Here is a 20,051-nt window from a genome sequence, read left to right as displayed (position 1 = left end):
GCTGGACCTTGACAAATCAGATCTGGATCCGACGCAGTGGTCTGAGCCTCGCCTGGAGATCCCAGACTTTGAAATAGATACAATCATCAGATGAAACGTGGGGTTTTCTCCCCTAAAGATTATGCATGTTTTGTGTAGGGGAGGTGGTGACCAAAGGGGCTAACTGTGATACAGATTGCTAGATGCCTACCAAAATCTCTTCTCCCCTTTCTTCTGGGCTTGCAGCTGGACTTCACTTCTCAGCACCCCCAGCAGAGACATGGCAAAGTTCTCTTCAGTCAAATATGATTAAAGGGATCCAGGCCACTCCCAAGCATGGCCCATAGAAGCCTCTGCCACTGGTCCCTCCATGCCTGTTCTCCCTGTCGACCGACTGATGCGGGGAGGTTTCGGATGACTCCCAGATGCCATGTGTTGAAGCTGGCAGGGTTCTTCAGTAGCTGTGTGGCACAGAGAGGCCATCAACTCAAATCTTATCATAGTGACTCTTTGCTTTTCAAGCCACTGAAATTTGGATTTTGACTGCAGCTTAGCATTCTCTAACATGTCATGCTAAACAGTAGTAATGTTCGTTTGTGCACAGGTGCTCAACTTTTCTAAGAAAGGCTATAGGTGGTCCGTTGGATCCAAGACCTTCGCACTGCCCCTCATCGCCATCCCTTTCCTTTAGGATGAGGTGAGGGTGCATGGTCTCTTTATGCTTCTCGTGATTCCTTTGGATGAGACTCGTCACCCCTTCTCCCTGTCCCCGCCACTTCTCTCTCTCTCCCCTCCTTTCTTCTTACCCCCTCTCTGCTTCCATCCAACTGCCTGCCCACTCCCACAGTCACAATCTTTAAACCCATGACAGTTGACATAAAATCAGTCCTAGTTCAGTTCAGTTCAGTCGCTCAGTTGTGTCTGACTCTTTGCAACCCCGAGAATCGCAGCAGGCCAGGCCTCCCTGTCCATCACCAACTCCCGGAGTTCACTCAGACTCACGTCCATCGAGTCCGTGATGCCATCCAGCCATCTCATCCTCAGTCGTCCCCTTCTCCTCCTGCCCCCAATCCCTCCCAGCATCAGGGTCTTTTCTAATGAGTCAGCTCTTCGCATGAGGTGGCCAAGGTGCTGGAGCTTCAGCTCCAGCATCTGTCCTAGTGGCGCCCAGCAGTTCATTCCCCCCTTCCCACAGCTCCCTCACTCATCCAGTCTCCTGCAGAACGACTCCATATTTTCTTCTCTCCTCACAGCTCTCTAGCTCCTCTACCCTCCTCCTCACTCTGAGCTGAGGAGCTGGAATTCTATTTCAGTAAGAAAGCAGAAGCAGTCAGGGGAGAACTTCCAGGAGCTCCCACCAGGCCTCTACTGCCTACCTTCATCTGTTCTCATGTAATTTGTCTTCCCTCCTGGGTGAATTGCCTGTGCTCCTTTCTGAAGCCAAAACCTCCATATGTGCACTGGGCATCCTTTCCTCTTCTCTACTCACAGATCTTACTCCAAACAACTCTCTCCTTTCTCTCCTGCACCCTCAAATTTCCCCTACACGCGATCTTTCCCATCAACACACAAAATCTGCTGTAATAGATCTCATTCTAAAAGACAAGAACCTGAACTCCATATCCTCTTTCAACTCCTATCTCATTTCTCTGCTAGTTTTTATATATCCCTGAAAAAAAATTTGTCTATATTCACTCTTTCTCTAATTTCATTCTCTCTTGAACACACTCCAAACAGACTTTCTCCCTCACCATTTCACTGAAGCAGCTGATATCATGATCACTGGTGACCTTCATGCTGCCAAACCCAATGGTCAACTAATAATCTCCGTGTTATTCAACCTGCCGCAGCATTTAATACAGTCTATCACTCCTTTGTGAAATACTTGAGTCTCTTGATATCCAGGGACCTGCCCTCTCAGTTCTTCGCCCTCCTGACTGGATGCTTCTCCATTTCCCCAGCCTCTGATGTTGGGGTGCCTTGGGCCCCATGTCTTATGTTCATTCTTTGCTCACTCAGACAGAGGATGAGATGGCTGGATGGCGTCACCGACTCCATGGACATGAGCTTGAGCAAGCTCTGGGAGATGTGAAGGACAGGGAAGCCTGGTGTGCTGCAGTCCATGGGGTCGCAAAGAGCCAGATATGACTGAGTGACTGAGCTGAACTGATGTATACTCATTCTCTAGACGATCTTGTCAAGTTTTGTAGTTTTTGACACCGTGTCTATGCAGATGGGTTTCTTGTTCTAAGCCAGATGTCTCCCTTTAACCCCAGGGCATATCCAACTGCCTTCCTGACATCCCCACTTGGGTGCCGAAATTAACTCTCCCCAAAATCAAACTCGATTATTCTTGCATGCGTGCTTGATCAATTCAGTCATGTCCAACTCTTTGTGACCTTACGGACTGTAGCCTTCCAGGATCTTCTGTCCATTGAGTTTTCCAGGCAAGAATACTGGAGTGGATTGCCCTGCCTTCCTCCAGGGGATCCTCCTGACCCAGGGATCGACCCCACACCTCCTACATCTCCCACATTGCAGGCAGTCTCTTTACCACTGAACCACCGAGGAAGCCCAAGTAAGTAAGTGAATGTTAGTCACCCAGTCATGCTCAACTCTTTGCGACCCCATGGACTGTAACCTGTCAGGCTCCTCTGTCCATAATTTTCCAGGCAAGAATACTGGAGTGGGTTGCCATTTCTTTCTCCAGGGTGTCTTCCCGACCCAGGGATCAAACCAGGTTTCCTGCACTGCAGGCAGATTCTTTACCGACTGAGCTACAAGGGAAGCCCCCCAAGATTATCCTTAATCCTGTTCAATGTAGTAGCTCCATTTTTGAGTTGCTTAAGCCAAAGCCTCCATCCTCTTTCCATAACCCTCCACAACCAATGTATCAGAATGTCCTCTTTCCTCTACTTCAGACTATATCCAAAATCTGACCACTTTGTACCACCTCCATCACCATCATCTCTCACTGGATTACTATGATTGTGTCCTGGGCTCAAGACTGTTTATTTCTGGGGCTTCCTTGGTGAGCCAACAGCTAAGACTCTGCACTCCCAGTACAGGGGGCCCAGGTTCGACTCCTGGTCAGGAAACTAGATCTCACGTGGCACAACTGAGAGTCTGCGTGCCACAACTGAAGACCCTGCACGCCGTCATGAAAGGCCTGGCACAACCTAAACAAATTTAAAAATAAATTTTAAAAACCTGCTTATTTCCTCCCAATATCTAGATTCCCTCCTTCTACACTGATAGAATTTTTAACAGAATTTAGATTTTTCTAACACTTTTTGCAGCTTGGTGTAGCCAAGGGGATATAAGCGGAAACGTCTGTGTAGCCAAGAGGATATAAGCAGAAATATCTATGGAACTTCTAGGAAGCTTTCTTAAGAGATGGCTGTAAGGTACCTTTTATGGCTTTCTCTTTATCTTTTTCTCATCCTGCTTCCTGCTAAACAGTTGACTCTTTAACCCACAGATAGGCAGCCTTAACTTTGTTCTTTTCTATCTGCATTCGGGCCCTAGATAAGTCCTCAGAGCAAGGACTTGAAAGGTTTTTGATTCCCTGAGGACTTGGCAAACAAAGCTCCCATCAACCTCTAGATTCAGACCTCTGAACTTATGAATGAGAGAGAAACCACCTTTTACTTAGTGTGAGTTGTGACTCTTTGCGACCCCACGGACGTTAACCTGCTAGGCTCCTCTGTCCATGGAGCTCCCCAGGCAAGGATACTGGAGTGGGTAGCCATTCCCTTCTCCAGGGGATCTTCCCAACCGAGGGACTGAATCTGGGTCTCCTGCATTGAAGGCAGATTCTTTACCATCTGAGCCACCAGGGGGTCCCCACCCTTTACTTAAAGCCCCTCTCATTTGGGGGCTTCCCTCATAGCTCAGTTGGTAAAGAATCTGCCTTCAATGCAGGAGACCCCAGTTCAATTCCTGGGTCAGGAAGATCCCCTGGAGAAGAGATAGGCTATCCACTCCAGTATTCTTGGGCTTCCCTTGTGGCTCAGCTGGTAGAGAATCTGCCTGCAATGCACGAGACCTGGGTTTGATCCCTGGATTGGGAAGATCCCCTGGAGAAGGGCCAAAGCTACCCACTCCAGTATTCTGGCCTGGAGAATCCCTTGGACTATACAGTCCATGGGGTCTCAAAGAGGCAGACACGACTGAGTGACTTTCACTTTCACTATCTCTTATTTGGAGAACACTGTCACTGCTGAACTTCTTTCAAGACAATATGCCTTCTCATTTTTCTCCTGATCCTGCTCTCATTCCTTTTTAAAAAATAAACTATTCTCCCCATGACATCAGCCAGAAATGATTCCAGCTTGGCTCAAGTTACTCCTGCGGTCAAAGCCTCCCAGGGGCTGCCTGGTTGGCTCCCATCACAGGCTCATCAAGGCCCTCCCCAGACCTGTCTGGGCTCCCATGTTCCGCCCTCCCTGCTCCTCCTCTGCCGTCCTATCCACCCTCTCTTCTCCCCACTGGTCCTCTTCAGACACAAGGGCGATTCTCTGGCTCACAGGCACACTGTGGCCAAAGGGCTGTGCACTCTTAGCCTCATCCTTTGTTATCTCTCGTGATTCACTCTTTCGCAATTTCCTCAAGACGGTACTCAGATGTCACCTTATTTATCAAGCAGGCCTTTCCTGATACCTAATCTAAACCACCATCGCCACCACCACCAGGACATTTCTCATAAAAATCAAGGTCAAGGCTGCGCCCAATTTTCACAGGGCCGCAATGGATCTGAGCCAGGAATAGCATCCCGGTGGGTCTTCAGAGACCTTTAGTAATTCTTTCCATACAATTTCTGTTTGTGCTCTGTCCCCACGCCTTGACATGAACAAAGGATGTTATGTTTATTTTATGTAAATGACTATGCACACTTAGCTTCAAGCCCCACCACCAGCCGCCCCATCCCATCCCCAGCCCAAGTTGGGTGGTCATCCTTCTAAGTAAAACTCTGAAGTTGCTACTGGGTAGAAATTAGAAGGCCTAAAGCTCAACATTCAGAAAACGAAGATCATGGCATCTGGTCCCATCACTTCATGGGAAATAGATGGGGAAACAGTAGAAACAGTGTCAGACTTTATTTTTTTGGGCTCCAAAATCACTGTAGATGGTGACTGCAGCCATGAAATTAAAAGACGCTTACTCCTTGGAAGAAAAGTTATGACCAACCTAGATAGCATATTCAAAAGCAGAGACATTACTTTGCCGACTAAGGTCCGTCTAGTCAAGGCTACGGTTTTTCCAGTGGTCATGCCTGGATGTGAGAGTTGGACTGTGAAGAAGGCTGAGTGCTGAAGAATTGATGCTTTTGAACTGTGGTGTTGGAGAAGACTCTTGAGAGTCCCTTGGACTGCAAGGAGATCCAACCAGTCCATTCTGAAGGAGATCAACCCTGGGATTTCTTTGGAAGGAATGATGCTAAAGCTGAAACTCCAGTACTTTGGCCACCTCATGAGAAGAGTGACTCATTGGAAAAAACTCTGATGCTGGGAGGGATTGGGGGCAGGAGGAGAAGGGGACAACAGAGGATGAGATGGCTGGATGGCATCACGGACTCAATGGACGTGAGTCTGAGTGAACTCTGGGAGATGGTGATGAACAGGGAGGCCTGGCGTGCTGCGATTCATGGGGTTGCAAAGAGTCGGACACGACTGAGCGAGTGAACTGAACTGAAGCATCTATGCCCCCCGCACCGATTCCCTGTTGTCTTGTATCCTCCTAATTCATGATTTTGACTGGCTGTCCAAGACATGATGGCTTAGAGTATTTAGTTCTCCCAAATTTATAAGGGAAAACTTAAAGATTAAGAAGCTTTTTGACACTCAACGGATTGACTCTTCAGTACAGCAACTCAAGAGACAGTCATTGCATGTGACTTTCAATACCTGATGCTCTTAAGGCTTAGTTCTGTCACCAGATCATTTTATGAGGCCATATGGCTCATTCCTGCAGAGTTGTTTGATTTGGTTCAGAGCCCAATTCTGTTTTCCTTTTAAATGTCAAGACAGACCAACCAGGTTTTAAACATGTGCAGAGCTTGTTGCAAACAGATTAATCTTTCCTAGTAGGAGATTTAGCCTTGTGTGAAATAACTATTTCAAATGACTAAAAGGTGAGTTGTATTATTGAACTGGTGAAAGCTATACTTAGAAGTTACTAAAGACAATTGCTAGTTAAAGTGAAGTTCAAATTCCTTAAAGTGAGTAACATAAGAAGTTTAGGTAGAGCTTGGGAGTGCTCTGTTACATACTTATATCAAGTTTGTATTAAAGAAAAGTGTTGATGTTTCCATGTTAATTTTACCATGTCTTTATAAAAATTTCCAAAATCAAATTCTTGGAAAATGGTAATCAAAACTGAATGAATGAAGCTCTTTTAACAGTTTGTTCAGGATTAGGAATGATAAAATAATTTCATTCATTCATCCAAAGTCAGGCAACAAACGTTTATCCAGCCATGCCAGTAGCTGTTCTGGGCACTAAATGCAGACCAGTGGACAAAAGAGCCAAGCCCAAAGACTCATGGAGATTATAATCTCACAGAGCAGAGAGTCAGTAAGCCAGTGGCGGCGCCAGACGTCAGGTTACAAAGCCGAGTGTGCCCATGAAGCAGGCCGGGCGGGGCTTCCTCCACACTTACATCACCAGCATCTGAAGGGGCTGAAGAGGATGAACGGATTAATGACTTAATTTGATACACTCCTATGAGACAAAGCATTTGCCATGCAGCCATGGAACTCGGGCTCTGAACCAGGCATTGGTTCACCCTCCCACAGACGGAGGCCTTGCGTGCGGCTGCAGGTGGTTCCCACGTGGAAAAGCCTGAAGAAACCAAGCCCTTTATATGGACTCTGAATGCAATCCCTTCCCCTACCCCCTGCCCTGGCCTCCCATACCAAGGTCTAGAAAGACTCATCTCCTCTAAAAAGTGCAGATTCTTGTAAAGTTGAGAACTTCCCAGTTTCTCTAAAGCAAATCAGACCTTCCCTTAGAACAAAGACAGTCTGAATGGGAAAGGTGTCCCCAGTTCAGGTGTTTCCTAAGAAGCTTTGCTTTGTCCTCTCAGTGTCCCTCTTGGGGAGGCAATCCTTACCCAGGCTCCCTGTTCGTCCCCGGGGTGTCTTCACCCATCTGGTCATGAACAGCAGTTGCTAATTGCTTCACCAACAAAGTCAGCACTTCCTATTTCCAGATCCTGCCTGTGCTGTGTTGGCCGTTTGGATGGTCTTTCTCTCTTCAGTTCCAGGAAGATGGTATTTTTGCTTGTAGACTTTGCTTACCCTGAGGGGAAACAGAAATCCGCAAACATGCCCACATGCTGAACCCAATATCTGAGTTAAAAATCATAAAATACAGTTTTGCCCTTGGCCTTGTCAGGAACCTCTAAGACCTTTCCAAACCACAGTCTCTGAGATATCAGAGGATAAGGTTGCCTCCTCATCACATCAACCTAGGAAGCACGCGAGAGCTGAAGCTAGTAGGGGGCCAAAGGCCAAGAGAAAGAAGAAAGGAGGTGACCTGATTCATGACAAGTTAATCTCAGAGGCAAAACTAGACTTCCTGAGGTCAGCAAAGTTGCCAGGGTGCATTGCAATTGCTGTGGGCTGGGGGCCCTTTTCCTATGGGATCTCCTTCCTCTGTTAAATAAAGTCACTGATTATATTTCTTGACTGTGTTGGTATAAAGAAGACTATCATCCAAGCATCATGAGTGTAGATTCATGAGGATTCTAGGCAGATTTGATTCTTCTTCTTAAAAACGAAAGTAAAACAATCTTGTGGGCCCCTACAGTACTGGGGGGTTCTAGACACTGCTTCTGGTGCCTAGTGGAGAATTCAGCCTAAGCTGGCTTATATCCTTTCCTGTTTCTTCCAGGCCAGTATCCTGGGCGTCTAGTACCTTCCTCTGTCCACTTCCTGTCCTGCCCACGGCCCTCACAGGGCATCTTGGCCAGTCGCGGAGTGGGGGAAGATGCCCTAAACCAAGCCACTTCCTGTGTCCACTTTCTGCTACCCCATGAGACCTGAGAGCACTTCCTGCGTCCACTTTCTGCTACCCCATGAGACCTGGCCTCAGCTGTCACTTCTCCACCGAAACTGCCCCTATTGAGGTCATTAGGGGCCTCTAGGTTGTCAGAACCCATGCATGATGGTCAATTCTTACATTAATACTTTAGATCTTTCTAAAACATTTGACACCATTCTCCATTTAATTAGCTTTTATTGAGTGCTCAAATGTTTCAGGTTGTGTTGCAGATTTTGGAGGCATACTTCTCAACTAAACAGAAAAGACTCCAGCTCTCATAGGGCCTTCTGTGTAGCAGGGAATCCAGATAAATAAATAGCAAGTAAAATTCATCTGGGGATGCTCTAGAATACAAAGGCCCCTAACTAGAACTTGAGAAGTCAGGAACTGCTTCCCGAAGCAGAGAAAACTTTACCTAAGACCAGGAAGGTGAATAAAATGTCACGGGAGAAGCGCGTTAAGAAAGTGATTTGGGAGAACTGCGTTCTAGGTGAAAAGAGTAAATTCACACACAGCTGGTGATAAGAGGACCAACTGCACACCCGAGGAACAGAAAGTGATCCCACAGAGCAGGAGTCTAGGTGGCGTCAGTGGTAAGGAATCTGCTTGCCCATACAGGAGACACGGGTTCGATCTCTGGATAGGGAAGATCCCCTGGAGGAGGGCATGGCAACCCACTCCAGGAGTCTTGCCTGGAAAATCCCATGGACAGAAGAGCCTGGTGGGCTACAGTCCATGGGGTTGCAAAGGGTCAGACATGACTGAGCAACTGAGCACTCGGGATTCTGCTCTGGGAGGTGTCATGAGTGTGTTGGCATCGCAGGGAGACGACTCTGGAGTCAGTGAGGAGAATGAATTAGAGCGCGGTGGTCTGGGGGTCAGAGAGCCAACAGGAGGCTGTGGATGGGATCTGGACAAAACATGTAGTTTCCGAACCACGGAAGAAGCAGAGGGAAAGAGAAGTGGACAGATAGATGACTCCATCAACAGGACTGGGTGATAGACTGGATTCGGATGCAGGTGGGGAAGGGTGGTATCCGCCTGGGTTCTTAGTGGCAGAAACTGAATCCTCTTTTCTGGTTAAGCAGAGTGAGTTTTGTTAACATGATATTAGGCTGTAACACAATCTTTTGAGGGCCAGAAAACCCAGGTTAGAAGGCTCACTGCCAGGAGCAGAGCCGTCCAGTCACAGCACAGGGCTGCAGGGACAGGATCACAGCTGCTTCTGGCTTCGTCCTGTAAGACTGGGCATGCGTGCTAAGTCACCTCGGTCATGTCTGACCCTTTGCGACCCCATGGACTGTAGCCCACCAGGCTTCTCTGTCCATGGGATTCCTTAGGCGAAAACACTGGGATGGGTTGCCTTGGCCTCCTCCAAGGGATCTTTTCAACCCAGGGATCGAACCCACATCCCTTCTGTCTTCTGCACTGAGCCAGGCTCTTTACGACCAGCACCACCTGGAACCAGACTCCAGAAACTTTACCCCAGAAGAGTCAGATGTCTCCACACTTAGGATTGCCACAAGAGGCTACTCCCCTCTCCCAGTGGCAAAACCCAGACCTGAACCCAAGTCATAGTCCGTCAACAGAGGAATGGGCCAAGGAGATGTGGTGAATGGGCATACAATGGACACGACTCAGCCTGTAAGAGGGAATGAAATTCTGCCATGTGCAGCCATGTGGATGGACCTAGCGAGCACTGTGCTCAGTGAAATGAGCAAGATCGAGACAAAGACTGTAACACATCACTTATCTGTGGAATCTAAACAAACAAGTAGTGAGCATGGCAAAGCAGAAACAGACCCACAGACGCAAGGAAACAAACTCGTGGTCACCAGTAAGGAGGGGAGGGGGGAGGGGCAAGATCGTGATAAGGGATCAAAGACACAAACTACTTTGCATAATATGGCAACAAGGATATGTTGTGTGGCACAGGGAATTAAAGTCAGTATCTTATCATGACTTTTAGTGGGGTATAATCTGAATCACATTGGAAGGACTGATGCTGAAGCTGAAGCTCCAATGCTTTGGCCACCTGATGGGAAGAGTCAGCTCATTGGAAAAGACTCTGATGCTGGGAAAGATTGAAGGCAAAAGAACAAGGGGTCAGCAGATGAGATGTTTAAATAGCATCACCGACTCACTGGACATGAATTTGAGCAAGCTCTGGGAGATAGCGAAGGACAGGGGAGCCCGACATGCTGCAATCCATTGGGTCACAAAGAATCAGACACAACTTTAGCAACTGGACAACAACACAGTTGAAACTAATATTCTATTGTAAATCAACTGAACTTTCAATTTAAAAAAAATAGAACTCAGGCCTGGCTGACTCTAGAGAGCTTTCTTGTTTCATAGACCACAATCTTCTCATCACTGAGACTGCTCTAGCTGGGACTGTATGTCTGGGAGATTAACATTTCTCAGAATAATTAAACATCATCCTTCACAGGAACTGAAAAGAAGAATGCACTCAACCCAAACAAGCGAAGTTAGCAGGAAATCCAACCTCGAGACAGTAATTTTAGGGAACGAGAAGGCATGAGTCATGATCCAAAATAGAAAGACCAAAGCGTGGGATTCTGCTTATGCCAAAACAGATGCAGGGACTCAGTTTCAACTGTAGCATGTGGCAGGCAGAAGTTCTGCTGGAAGTTAGGCTGTCTGGAGAGAAATGGACATCCTAGACACATTGAAATCATTGTTTTCTAATGCTTCCTCCTTAGAATAAAAGCTATGACAAACCTAGACAATGTATTAAAAAGCAGAGACATCACTTTGCCAACAAAGTTCCATCTAGTCAGATCTATGGTTTTTCCAAGAGTCGTGTATGGATGTGAGAGCTGGACCATGAGCAAGGCTGATCGTCAAAGAACTGATGCTTTCAAACTGTGGTGATGGAGAAGGCTCTTGAGAGTCCCTTGGACTGCAAGATCAAACCAGTCCATCCTAAAGGAAATCAGTCCTGAATATTCATTGGAAGGACTGATGCTAAAGCTGAAACTCCAGTACTTTGGCCACCTGATGGGAAGATCTGACACAGTGGAAAAGACCTTGATGCTGGAAAAGATTGAAGGCGGGAAGAGAAGGGGATGACAGAGGATGAGATGGTTGGATGCCATTGCTGACTCAATGCACATGAGTTTAAGCAAACTTCAAGAGATAGTGAAGGACAGGGAAGCCCAGTGTGCTACAGTCCAGGGGGTTGCAAAAAGTTGGACACGATTTAGCAACTGAACAGCAAAACATTTTCTAATTAATGCCTGAAAGAGATGTATATGTCTATTTAATAAATTCTTGTTATATTCTACCCTTAAAAAGTTGTACTTAGTAATTTATGCCAATATTGGACTCGTTCAGAAAATTAAAATTTGACCTTATTTGGCTTCCTTGGCAGCTCCGTGATAAAGAATCTGCTTGCCAATACAGGAGTCACGGGTTTGATCCCTGGTCCAGGAAGATCTCACATGCCTCAGAGCAATGAAGTCCGTGCACCACAACTATCGAGCCTGTGCCCTGGAGCCCAGGAACTGCAGCGACCGAGCCCACGCACCGCAGCCGCTGACCCAGATGCCCTGAAGCCCGAGCTCCACAACGAGCGGCCACCCCAGTGAGAAGCCACACTCCGCAACTGGAGAGTAGACCCCACTCCCCACAATTAGAGGAAAGCCTGCTCGGCAACAGAGACCCAGCACAGTTCAGCTCAGGCCAGTCACGCAGTCGTGTCCAACTCTTTGCGACCCCATAGACTACAGCACGCCAGGCCTCCCTGCCCATCACCAACTCCTGGAGTTCACTCAGACTCACGTCCATGGAGTCAGCGATGCCATCCAGCCATCTCATCCTTTGTCCTTCTCCTCTCCTCCTGAAACAGAGCAAAACTATGGCTCTTGCCCACCCCTCACCATGTTCTCTGCCTGCCTTCTGCCTGTAGACAACTTTAGTCAAAGAATAAGTTTAATCAGAGAAGAGAAAAATGCTGAAACAAAGGAAAACAGTCTCAGGAGACTAAATAATGATGTGGTCATTAAACACAGTTAAGGACCTCTCGTTCTCAAGGGCTGCAGATACTATTCTGAGCCACACCCTGTGAGCTGCCTTATGGACACCGAAACACCAGGTGGAGAAGGCAACTGCATGATCATCAGACTCTACCCAGGAGCGGCCACAATTCCCAGAACTGACTGCGAAGAAACGGGAACAAGTGCACCCCGGAACTGAAGGTTAACTGTGCCTGAAACCACCAAGATGATGCTAGTCGGACCACTGGTGACCAACTGAAGATGACGGTTAGAGCTGACGGTGCAGTTTCTGCATGTGACCTCCCCCCAGCCCAGCACTCTGGCCATGAATGCGCTCATTCCCTGCTTGTCAGCGGGAGGGTGGGGAGCGGGAATCAGCCTTTGAACAGATGTCTGCCACCCTCCCCACCCCAGTTGCCAGCACCTGAAATAAAGCAAACTTTCCTTTCCACCAACCTGGCCGGTTTATTAGCATTTAAGTGGCGAGCAGCCGGACCTCCCACGCATACCTTTCGATAACACTCCTGCCTTCAGTCTTTCCCAGCATCAGGGTCTTTCCCAACGAGTCCGCTCTTCGCCACATGTGCCCAAGTCCTGGAGGTTCAGCTTCAGCATCAGTCCTTCCAATGAATATTCAGGACTGATCTCCTTTAGAATGGACTGGTTGGATCTCCTTGCAGTCCAAGGGATTTTCAAGAGTCTTCTCCAACACCACAGTTCAAAAGCATCAATTCTTTGGGGCTCGGCTTTCTTGTCAGTCCCCAAATATCTGCAGTCATTATTTGGGCTAACATTTTCCACAGGCAGCTTGTGCATCAGGAACTGAGCTTTGAACTTTACATTATTTCATTTAATTTATATAACAATCCAAAGAGGAAAGTACGATTATTATCCTAATTTTACCAAAAAAAAGGGAATTATAGATTTAGAGAGGTTAAAATCTTGTACAATATAACTCAGCTACTATGTGGGAAATTGAGATTTAAATCTACGAATAATTAATATATTGTAACTGGAAAGGATTAGTCACCAGACCAGTGCCCTTTTCACGTGAACCCAAGCCTCTAAGTTTCAAAGTGGCTGAAATCAAGCTGCACAAAATTGATTCAGTGTATTACTGAGTTCTGGACATGAAGATGAAAGGTCCTTCTAAAAGTGACATCTTAATAAACCGCTCTAAGAATCAGTGTCTCTAGGGGGCACAAGAAGATCTCATTCTTAATCACTGTGATTTACAGATAACTTGCCTCACTGTCAGACTGTGAAAGCCATCACAAGGAACCAAACCAACAGACTCAAAAGAGCATATCTTTCCAAGAACAAAGTCAGAATTCACTCTCACGGTATGGACTTGCAGTTAGCCTGCACCACCTTGTCACCCTGGGCTGGAAAGTAAAGTGGTGAGAGTGCTATAGTCGCTCAGCTGGGTCTGACTCTTTGTGACCCCATGGACTACGGACCACCCGACTCTCCCGTCCATGGGGTTCTCCAGGCAAGACTACTGGAGTGGGTTGCCATTCCCTTCTCCAGGGGATCTTCCTGACCCAGGGGTCGAGCCCGGGCCTCCTGCGTTGCCTGCAGATTCTTTACCATCTGAGCCACCGGAGAAGCCCTGACTTTGCACTGAGCTGCAGGTCAAAGGTGACTGCATTTGTTTGGAACCAAGAAATGGACTTTATCCACCACCATGATTTCCTTAGGCCATCTCACGCCATCTGACACACAGATACCAAAACTTGTTTCCAGCCGGATGGTTGAAAACTGAAACGAACTTTTGAAGAGGTGGAGGGCCAATGTATATCACGGCTGTGTCTTCATAACTAAGATCCTCAGTTCAGCCTGACCTAACGGTAGTGACGTTGTGTTTCACTTTTGGCAGTTAACCTTCCTGGGCCTGTCTGCCCTTAGCACAACAGTAGTCCTGAGACCTTTCACTCCAGGGCTTCTGATGGCTCTTTTTTGGATCATATGGCAGATGACCCCCATTAAAACAGGAGGTCTCTGTTTACTTCAAAAACAACAGCAAAATCCATCTTCAGCCTTGTATGGAGACTTCCCTGGTGGCTCAGTGGAGAAGAATCCACTGCAGTCAATCCAGCCAACGCAGGGAACAGGGGTTCAACCCCTGGGCCGGGAAGATTCTGCATGCCGAGGGCAACTCAGCCCCTGTGCCACAGCTCCTGAGCCCATGCTCTAGAGTCCATGAGCTGCGACTACTGAAGCCCATGCACCTACAGCTTGTGCCCTGCAACAAGAGAAGCCACTGCAAGAAGCCTGTGCCCCCCTACGAAGGGTAGACCCCCCTCACCGCAACTAGAGAAAGCTTGCACACAGCAAGAAAGATGCAGGGCGGTCGAACATGGATAGATGAAGTTTTCTACCAAGACTCCTATGGGGTTGAGGGACGCCTGTTCTCAGGAAAGCAGTGTGTTGCCACCCACAGTGAGTGACAAGATGGTGTGCTCATCTACCCACCAGGAGGGCAAACTCATCTGCCTTCCAGCCCAGTGAAAGGCAGCAAAGTTCTTCATCCTTAATAATCACAGTAATATACTCACCAGGGGATCAGATTTGCCTCCCATAGAGCAGAGGAGGGATTCTCAAGTTACTCCTGGTGGTTTATCTTACAAGGCAGAAGCTGGAATTCAGCAAAGGCTTTCTAACATTGACTCTGTTCCACTGATCGACAGGCTAAGATTCGTGCATGCCAGATTCAATGCTAATATTCTATATTATTCAGACATGGCCCCAAAATAATACCGTGCACTCCCACAGATCCTGCTCTGGTGATTCTCAGACAGAGATGAAGGAGCTCTTGTCTTAGGCTGCCTGGGGGTCCAGGGTCTTCAGTGAGTGGACTGCCTTCTAACACCCCGTAATGTGTCTGCTTCACGGCACTGTTAAAAAGCACCAGGGATCGGTATTTAAGAAGAAATGGTCCAAGGGACATTCTAACCACCTCATTCTCTACAGCAAACAGTTTCAGCCCAGACTCTTCTACCACAATCTAGATTTACATTCCTTACCTTGAGGAGAAAAACAGCTTGAACAATATAAGATATTTAGAGATGCCATTAACCTGTCCTTGGCCATTAGGAAGGCTAATAAAGATCTTGCACTATGATCCCAATTACAAGAGTCAAAATCTTTGGATGGAACCTTCAAGCCTGTAAGAAGTTACCCAGGAACTCCAGAGTGGGGTTTTTCAATTATTTGATTTCTTTTTTATATAATTTATTTATTTTCAATTGGAGGCTAATTGCTTTACAATGTTCTGTTGGTTTCTGCCATACATTAGCATGAATCAGCCATAGGTATGCACACCCCCTCCCTCTGGAACCTCCCTCCCACCTCCCACCCCTCTAGGTTGTCACAGAGCACCAGGCTGAGCTCCTTGAGCTCAACACAGTAGTACTTTAAGAAGGAAAAAGGGAAGGGGGATCCAGAGTGTTTTGTATCCCACATCCCTTTTTCCTTTTTAAATAACTGATTGATAACTTGATTGCATTCATGGATTTAGTGTAGTAGTGCTAGTCGCTTAGTCGTGCCCGACTCTAAGTGATCCTACAGACTATAGCCTGCCTGGCTTCTCTGTGCTTGGGCTTCTCAACAAGAACACTGGAATGAGTTGCCATTCCCTTCTCCAGGGGATCTTCCCAACCCAGGGATCAAACCCGGGTCTCCTGCATTGTGGGCAGGTTCTTTACTGTCTGAGCTACAGGGAAGATCTGTACTGAGCAATATAGTAGTAATTTCAAAAGGAAAAAGGGAGGGGGATATCCAGAGTGTTTTGTATCCCCACATTCCTTTTTCCTTTTTAATAACCGATTAATAACTTGATCCCATTCATGGATTTTCCATATCCCAAAAAACAAACAAGAGAAAACAAGCATTCCTTCATATATGCATAAAATCTTCTCTTGAGAACTATGGGTCTTAAATAGGAAGGCTGTAGAGTAGCAGATGACCCCGCGAGATAGTATTTGTCAGAAATAGGGTTGCTGCCGCTCAGTTGGCTACTATTCAAGCTGTATTCCTTGGCTTACTGCTTCCTCTAAATGCTATCCTGGTATCTTGCTAAATCATCAAAAATGCTTAGGCAACACCAACTTCATTCTGACAGAAATACCTCCTTCGAGTTATGATTTAGTGGGAGGTCCTTGGCCAAAGAGAGATATTTTTTTTTTCTGCAAATTTTATAGACATAAAACTGTGTTGATGACATTTTTGGTGTCTTTCGTCTAAGAATCCATGTTGTAAATTCCTCTTAGGATGTAGGGACACAAAAACTTGTAATACCCACAAATTAGTTTATAATAAAACATCGATGTGTTTCTCTTGTTTTTAGAAAGATGAAAAGGGGATGGAATCATCAACCAGTTTCCTCTTTCTAAAGCAATTATTTTCCCATACTCCTGAATGATCCCAATTGTTTCCTTTCTTTTTATTTAACTGTCTTGTGTGTATTTACGTAAAAAGCATGTTTCGATAACATATGTGTATGTGTTTTGTTATGTCACTATAAACCCTATCTATGAAAGGATCCTATATGCCTACATGTGATAAATGAACACACACCTCAGTGTCACAGATCTGTGGTGTGTGTGTGTGCACGTGTGCTCAGTTCTGTCCGACTCTTTGCAACCCTATGGACAGTAGACTGCCAGGCTCCTCTGTCCATGGAATTTTTTCAGCTAGAATACTGGGGTGGGTTGCCGTTTCCAGCTCCAGGGGACCTTCCTGACCCAGGGATCGAATCTGTCTCTAGCCTCTTCTGCACCTCCTGCACTGACAGGTGGATTCTTTACCACTGGGGAAGTCTGCGCGTGATAAATAAAAGCGTGCGCATACCTAGATGCAATGGAGAGCCCACCAGACGCATTCCAGAAGCAGACTGCAGAGCCCAGCTCTGCCGTCAGCATCAGGGGGGCTTGAGGAGGCGGTGAAGATGTTCTGTGTCCTGGCCTCTTCGACCCCCCTCTGATGATCTATTGCTATGTCTCAAATCACCCCCCAAACAATGGTTTAAAGACAGTAACCGTCAGGTACTTGACTCACGAATCTGGGGCTGATTGAGAACAACCAGCCAGCTCGGGATGGCTTTTCCCAGGGAAGTGTCTGGAGACGGTTTGAGTTGTCAGGACTGGCGAGGCGCTGCTCGCATGTAGCCAGCAGAGCCCAGGGAGGCGCCGGGCGAGCTGCGACACACAGGGCCGCGCCCGCAGGGAGGGCCTGTCTGCCCTGCGGCTGAGAAACCTCCCGCTGGGCGGTTCTCTTTTGAGGTCTCTCGTACAGTTGCGATTAGGTGGCCGTGGGACTGAGGTCATCCTGTGGCTTCTTCACTCTGCATCTGTGCCTGGGCTGGGAAGCCCCAAGCAACGGAGGACTGAAGTAGCTGGTGCGCCTCGGGTCTCTCTCCGTTTCTCTCTCTCTCTGTGGTTATTCGGTGTGGTTTCCCCACAGAGCAGCCTTAGGAAATCGCGCTTCTCACCTGAAGCGTGGCTGAAGGCTTGCAGAGCGAGCACCATCGGGGATTCCTAGGAGCTGGGGGCCTTCTGAGCCCAGCCTTGGAAGCCCTTCACTGTCACTCGTGCAGTGACAGAATAACAAAGATGCCCTCCCCCTTGTTGTCCAAAAAGAAGAAGGGGAGAACCACCCCCGAATCTGGCAGTGACGAAGCACATCGGATCTGGGAAAGCCAGCAAAAACCCAACATTCAAATGAAGATTCACATCCTTTCAACATAAAACCCCAAGGGTCCAGCTTTCAATCAAACATCACTCATACCAAGAACTAGGAAGAGCTCAAACTTAATGAGAAAAGACAATCAACAGATGTCAACACCTTGATGACACAGGTGATAGTAAAGGTTAACTGACAAGGATTATACACCAGTCACCAAAGAAATGCTTTAGTAAGCAATTATGAAAACACGTGAGACAAATGGAAAAGCAGAACATCTTAGCAAAGAAAAAAAAATACAAAGAAGAACAAGATGCAACTGGAGCCTATTACACAGAGTGAAGTAAGCCAGAAAGAAAAACACCAATACAGTATACTAATGCATACATATGGAATTTAGAAAGATGGTAATGATAACCCTGTATGCAAGACAGCAAAAGAGACACAGATGTGTAGAACAGTCTTTTGGACTCTGTGGGAGAGGGAGAGGGGGGGATGATTTGGGAGAATGGCATTGAAACACGTATAATATCATATATGAAATGAATTGCCAGTCCAGGTTCAATGCATGATACAGGATGCTTGGGGCTGGTGCACTGGGACGACCCAGAGGGATGGTACGGGGAGGGAGGACAGAGGGGGGTTCAGGATGGGGAACACGTGTATACCTGTGGCAGATTCATGTTGATGTTTGGCAAAACCAATACAACACTGTAAAGTAATTAACCTCCAATTAAAATAAATAGATTTATATTTTTTAAAAAAGAACAAGATGCATATTTGGGAACTAAAAATTGTAAAAGCCAAAATTAAAATTTGAAAGTCAGTGAAAGGGCTAACTAGAAAAATGGAGGAGACAGCGAAAGAATCAGTGAGAATGAAGAGACCTAATTTGAAAAACAGAGAGAAAGCAGATTGAAAAAAGTGAACAAAACCTGTGAGACATTTGGGACTACAACAATTCCCAGAAGAGACAAGAGAAAAATCAGTCTAACTTGATTCTCAATGTAGGCAGAGGAAATATTTAAGACGAGGGAGAGTAAAAAGTTGGAAGAAAAAAGTACGGTTTTTGCACTTCACTCAAACTGATAATGGAGAAGGCAATGGCACCCCACTCCAGTACTCTTGCCTGGAAAATCTCATGGATGGAGGAGCCTGGTAGGCTGCAGTCCATGAGATCGCTGAGGGTCGGACACGACTGAGTGACTTCACTTTCATTTTTCACTTTCATGCATTGGAGAAGGAAATGGCAACCCACTCCAGTGTTCTTGCCTGGAGAATCCCAGGGACAGGGTAGCCTGGTGGGCTGCTGTCTATGGGATCACACAGAGTCAGACACGACTGAAGTGACTTAGCAGTAGCAAACTGATAAAATGTTGATACCAGTAGACTATGATGAGTTGTGTATCTAATACCTAGACTAACCACAAAAAAAGCTGTACAAAGCTATACGCTCAAAGACGCTATCAATAAAAACAGAATTCCAAAAATGTTCAAGCCAAATGAAGCCAGAAAAAAAAAAAAGTTGAATTTATTGCTCACTTTGCAGTAAGGGAGAGGTGAGCTGGTTTGATACAGTCTCTCTGAGCGGAACAAAATTACTGGCTTTCTACTAGCTCTGGGGAAGCACAGAGTTCATTCACAGATCTGGGAGACTTGAAGAGGGGTAAGAGGCTGACTTCCTCTGTAGAAGCATGGTTACATGCTGATTGCTTAGCAGTCCTGATATGTTTGCCAGGGTTAGTCTGTCGCTGATTGGCTTTTAGAAGTAGAAGACTGACACTGATTGGTTTATTTGCTGAGCACTGACTGCATGTTCACTGAGAGGTGGGTATTGCCTTGATCTACGGGAACAGACTAGAGAGGGTGTGGAGAAAAGGGAACCCTCTCACACTGTTGGTGGGAATGCAAACTGGTACAGCCACTACGGAGAACAGTGTGGAGATTCCTTAAAAAAATGGAAATAGAACTGCCTTATGACCCAGCAATCCCACTGCTGGGCATACACACCGAGGAAACCAGAATTGAAAGAGACACATGTACCCCAATGTTCATCGCAGCACTGTTTACAATAGCCAGGACATGGAAGCAACCTAGATGTCCATCAGCAGATGAATGGATAAGAGAGCTGTGGTACATATACACAATGGAGTATTACTCAGACATTAAAAAGAATGCATTTGAATCAGTTCTAATAAGGTGGATGAAACTGGAGCCTATTATACAGAGTGAAGCAAGTCAGAAAGCAAAACACCAATACAGTATATTAACACATATATATGGAATTTAGAAAGATGGTAATGATGACCCTGTATGTGAGACA

The 20,051-nt window shown here is 46.6% G+C and overlaps 1 long non-coding RNA gene across 1 annotated transcript in view; it reads right to left on the bottom strand.

The window, feature by feature from the left end:
- LOC102182599 overlaps positions 6,432-20,051 on the bottom strand; it is a 30,541-nt gene continuing 16,921 nt past the window's right edge. Inside the window, exons 2-3 of the long non-coding RNA XR_310352.3 lie at positions 7,093-7,280; positions 6,432-6,659 (exon numbers count right to left, since the gene is read on the bottom strand). This is a non-coding gene — a long non-coding RNA (uncharacterized LOC102182599). The remainder of the gene's footprint in view (positions 6,660-7,092; positions 7,281-20,051) is intronic.

The sequence above is a fragment of the Capra hircus genome, chromosome 10 (genome assembly GCF_001704415.2).
Source record: "Capra hircus breed San Clemente chromosome 10, ASM170441v1, whole genome shotgun sequence".
Classification (NCBI taxonomy): domain Eukaryota; kingdom Metazoa; phylum Chordata; class Mammalia; order Artiodactyla; family Bovidae; genus Capra; species Capra hircus.
Note: the sequence above shows the minus strand (reverse complement) of the source record. Positions and strands in the feature narration are given on the sequence as shown.